Consider the following 5,131-nt stretch of genomic DNA (forward strand, 5'->3'; position numbering starts at 1 on the left):
AGCTAGAAAGAGGGTGGCTCAATCTGATGAATCATTCCTTGGTCCCCGCCTCCAGTCAGGCAGAAATTATTCCACTGCTGTTTAAATGCAAGGTACAGGATAGCCAGTAGATACCAGAGCTACAAACCAGGCCCCCCTCCTTTCTAGCTCACCATCCATTTCACTAAGGCCTTCTCCCTCTGGCTTGATGTTCTTGTGACCCCACACATTTTTTCCCAAGGCTGGTGGGCCAGCTTCAAGAGGAGGATTAGAAACAGCTTTGGGCTGTGGCTGGCTCATGACCTGGGCTAGGGACAGAAGTTAAACCGGTTTAAGTAATCAGAAACTGGTTTAAACCTGTAACAGAACAGAAGTTCAGTGCACATAAACTTGTTTCAAAATGGCTGAGACTGGTTTAAGATAAATCTGGTTGAATGTAGTATCAGACTTAACTGATTTGGGTCAAACCAGTTTATAAAATTTCTATCCCAAACCCCTTCCTGGTTCAAGTTAAATCACATCCAAGCATGCTTTCCAGCCCTGGGCTGGGCTGTCTACTCCAGCAGAGAAGGGTTGGGGGTGGGGCAAGGACTGTCCCCTCCTTCCCCCTCCCCAGGCTGGGATCTGGGGCCAGGGAGGAGGGTTAAACTTCCCTTCCCCTGAGTACAGAGCAGAGCTGCCCTGCCCTGCTAAAAACTTACTGCTGGTTGCAACTGTAAATCCCAGAAGCACCTGGAAGCAGGAAGAGGAAGTGATGGACAAGTCTGCAGAGTCCTGCTGCTGTAATTCTGGACTGCAAATCCCAGAGACCTCGGGGGCATGAGGAAGAGGAAGTAAACACACAGCCCATGCTCTAGCACCCCCTGGTTTCTGGCCTGAGCCACTGCAGGTATGTAGCCTCATTTTCTGAATCAAAAGTGAATGTCTGTTCTGTTGTTTTTCAATTTAATCCCTGGAGTTTAGACTAGCCTGCAAAGATGGAGTTGATTCAACCTTGGGCTTGTTGACTGTCTGTACTTAGCCCTAGAGACCAGAGTACTATCCTGTTAAACAGGAGATGCTGGTTCAAACCACCTGAGCCTGAGGGAAGCCTAGAAGTTGGGTCTCTGGCTACTGGGCCAAGACTATGTGATATAGAGTGAGTCTTCCTGAAAGTGTAGAGTGTCTAGGAAATATGGCATCCCAAAAGAGAGTATGGGTGCAGCAGTAGGCGTGTCCTAAGATTACAAGCCTAGGCCATAGACTCTTGCAAGACTGAATCAGCTGTTAGATAAAAGTGCCATTAAGCCCCGCTGAAGCACCCAATCTATACAGATACTGTGAAGCTGAGTCAAAGTAGCACACTGCTTCTTCCAGTAAAGCATGTTTTTGTTTTTGTGGTTTTGTGGGGGGAAGGGGTTCCCACATCTGTCAGTGCCCCAAGGGTTTATTTTCAGGTTGTCTCTATTAACCAGTTTCTCTAGGTGAATATGACCATTAAAAAAAATCTAGGGAGAAATTTCCTTAAATTGACTGGTTTTTTTCCACATGTAGACTGGAAAAATATTTAAAAAACAAAAACGAAGGCTGACTTTCCACTTTCTTTAATATCATTTGGCTGAGACTTCCAAAGTTATCTAAGAGGTTTGAAAGCCTGACACCCTTAATTTTAATACAGTCCAAGTCTCCTGGATAGTTTTGAAACCACAAACTATGTAGTTAGGGGGTTTGTTCCCTTCTGTTTTCTGCCCAGAGCTATGGATTTAACCAGGTTTTTACGGATGTCTTGGCTTTTAGAATCACTGAGCTTACTGCTTCAAATTTACCAGGTCCTTACCTCCATTGCTTCACCCCTGGAGAAGGAAGTTCTCTCCCGGACTCTCCTGAGCTTGCCTCATTATTCATGAGTTCTCTGTTCTATGGGCCAGGAACTTCTAAAAACTGCAATTTTCATTCAAAGTTTATTTTTTGATGAACATATGGGGCAAATTTGGATGCTGGATTATATATATCATTTAGTTCTAACTAGGTCTATGAGTTTCCACTCTGCTAGAAAAAGAACTGCATTTCCTGTCTGAAAATAATAGCAGCTGCAACCAACCAGTCCGTTTGCTTGACAGGAAAGGTCCACTTACCTAGCAATACAGTAACACATATTTTCCTTCCTATCTTCATCTTATATTTATATTGGCCCACATTTTCTCCAGTTTAGGGGAAATGAACTGAAAAACACCGTAAAGATTTGTAAGAAAGCTTACAATTTGTTCTAATTCAGTTAATATTTCCTGTCATATAGTGTTACCTTTGAGTTTATAACTTGTGATTTTTCCTTGTGTGGTACAGTTAATAAAGGTAAAATGTTATGAATAGGAAGTGGTATTATTAAATAGCTAAATTTCCAGCACTAAGGAAAGAACTAGCAAGCCTGAATACTTACTGGGCAATAGATGAACAATTACGTATATAACTACTAGTGTGTGTGTGTGTGTGATATGTACTATTTCATATAATTTTATATGCATACATAAAAAAATCCTACATATAAATATACACACATACAAACTAAATTAAAAGAAAATTATTAAGGTTACTACCAATCATGCAAAAGTTATGAAATGTCAGAATTAAGTTTATTAAACTCAGCCTCCTTTTCTTTAGGCATTATCTGTCAATAAGAAAGGAGTGGATGAGGACAGAAGGTGCCTACAGTGCTACCTGTTACACAAAGCATGCTAGAATTTGTGTTGAAAGGACCACTCAAATGGCTCCTTACTATTGATTAATGGCTACAATTTGAGAATTAATTAGTTAATTAATGGTTAATTGATTGTTAATTATGGATTAATTTATTTACAGTGCACTGTAAGTGACCCAGGATGCTTTTCCACAGGATTCATGTTCTCAGTGACATATCAGGGATCATGGGTTTAAAGGGTGCTTAAAGATGCATCTCGTTTAGAAGCACATGGCTAGTTCTATTTACACTTACAGGACTACACAGGTGCTTCAAGTTAGGTCCATGTTTAGGTACTGTGTTGAATTAGGTTATAAATATTGCTCACAACTTAGGGAATCAGCTAACAGCATTATACTAAAAGAGTTCTTGCTAAATTTTATTTCATCCTTGGGACTACCTAATGTGTAGCTGCTGGCAAGGTGCTGAGACAGCTGATGAGAATTAGGAAGATATCCTTTTTTGCCTGCATAAACATCTAATTTTCCTATACTTTCAACAGGCACAAGTATACCTGTGTCTCCTGTGTACCCAGAGTGAATTCTGCCGTCCTGTAGAGGCGCACGGCTCTTCACTGACTTAGATGCCTGTGGAGATGGAGCCTCACAGTTACATAGGAGGTGTGTAAATGCATCATTAGTCCATAGTACACCCATTCCACCCTCTGTATAAGTTGGCTGTGTGCTGAGATGTGCCATGGGAGAAATGTGATTTAAGGAGTGATTTGACAGCGGGGAGAGTAATCCCAGTGTCCCAGAAAGTTTGGTTGGTTAATGACAGAGGGGGCTGGAGAAGGCTGAGTGTTGTATTTGTGTGAGCTTTTCTTTTCTGTAAGGATCTAGGAAAGTTTGCTCCTACCCATCCACCCAACACACACTCCAAGCATGAGCATATGTTCCTTCCTATTAAAGATTCTGGGTCATATCTTTCAGCAGGTCTATCCTGCATGAAGAAGTACTGTAATGAGGACTGCTTTTCAAGGCTTTCCAACCTGGACCCCAAGGGGAAAGTTTCAAGTTGGAGCATCATGTGAAGAAACCTGCTGTCTGCCCAGTAATGATTATGTGCTTTCCCCAATGACTATAATGCTCAGTGCACCAACAACCACGAATGTATGACTTCCCCCCAACTAAGCCAGCATCCACCATCCTGAGCCACAGAGTCAGTGTCCCTCTTTTGCCTGGTTTCCTTCTGCCCCAGGAAACTTTCCGTCTTGGCTGTCCAGCGGCCTGGCCACAGCAGGCAATTGTTCTCAGGCTTCCCTGGCCTGCAGTCTTGTGAACAGTTTGTGGTCCCGCAACATGGGTGTTCAAGGTACAAAATTCCTCAGGGGGAGGTAAGTCTAAAACCTAGGTCCCCGAAATCTCCTCTATCCTGGGTAGGTGCTACAAATATCAGCTTGCTGGAAAAAATACAGGAGAAAGACGAACCAGGGTCAGACAGTCACATGAGGTGGTTTTGAGTCTACTACAATTTTAGGGTGAAAGTCACAGCTCTGTGCATCCACAGTGGGGTTGAATCACAACAGAATATAAAAGGACTCGTGTACCTCTGGCACAGCACTGAAGCACTTCTGTGCATGTTCAGGAGGGGAAAACGTAGTTGCAAAGAGCAGAACTGTAGCTGCATAAGGGCATTATGACCATGTCCACATGTAGTGTGGACATTGGTTCCCCCAGGGCAACTAGCAGTGCTGCACCTTGCACCGCTGCTACTTGTCCCTGGGGAATGCCTGTGCCATGCAAACTTTGGCATGTGGCAAGTTACCCCAGGTGAGGTAGGGGAGGCTGGGGCAAGCACTAGGCTGGCCCCATCAGCCTTACCTAGGGTCCCAGGGGCCCCCCTGGGGCTGCAGCAGTGGCAATTCTGCCTAGCAGAGTCTGGATGACAACCACAGCGCAGCTCCAACTGGCCTGGTTCTGCTTTTGAGCAGCACATGGTGCCCATGCATGCGCTGCTCCACTTTTTTTTCCCATGGGCTTTTTTGACCCCTGTATTGCTCCACTGCAGCATGGAGAATATCTGAATATGAGGTATGTGGCACCACAGATGTGTCTGCAGTGCCACATACTGCACGGCTGAGCTCATCTGGACAAGGCCTATGTGAAGCAAACCAGAATGCCATTGGATGGCTTAGGGAAGGATTCAAATTATCGTTGTGAATTAAATGGAAGTTTTCTAGCTATCTATCTGGCCATTTGGGGCTCTGGCTTTGTACTGTGATATATAAGAATGGGCAGTAGGTTCATGCACTGGCCTGGTATATGCACAGCCACATGCACAAATACCTTAGCATAAGTCCTGGAAAAACAATGTCGCTGTAGGAGGCCTCTCCCATGTTTAAGTCCCTAAGCTGAGTAATAAAAGCACTTGCTCAAGGAGCTGGAGCCTCAGATTCTAGGGTCCCCTTGCCCAGACAAGTTTAAACCTGCATTTCTG

General features: G+C 44.0%; 2 long non-coding RNA genes across 2 annotated transcripts in view; one reads left to right on the top strand and one right to left on the bottom strand.

Moving 5' to 3' along the window:
- Window positions 1–713, bottom strand: part of LOC102382500 — an 11,141-nt gene extending 10,428 nt beyond the window's left edge. Inside the window, exon 1 of the long non-coding RNA XR_324885.1 lies at window positions 681–713. This is a non-coding gene — a long non-coding RNA (uncharacterized LOC102382500). The remainder of the gene's footprint in view (window positions 1–680) is intronic.
- A 121-nt stretch (window positions 714–834) lies between these two features.
- On the top strand, window positions 835–4,120 carry LOC102382668. Its single transcript, XR_324886.1, has 3 exons — window positions 835–868; window positions 3,195–3,312; window positions 3,625–4,120. It is a non-coding gene; the product is annotated as an uncharacterized LOC102382668 (long non-coding RNA).
- The last annotated feature ends 1,011 nt before the right edge of the window (window positions 4,121–5,131 follow it).

The sequence above is a fragment of the Alligator sinensis genome, unplaced genomic scaffold, assembly GCF_000455745.1.
Source record: "Alligator sinensis unplaced genomic scaffold, ASM45574v1 scaffold1371_1, whole genome shotgun sequence".
Lineage (NCBI taxonomy): Eukaryota > Metazoa > Chordata > Crocodylia > Alligatoridae > Alligator > Alligator sinensis.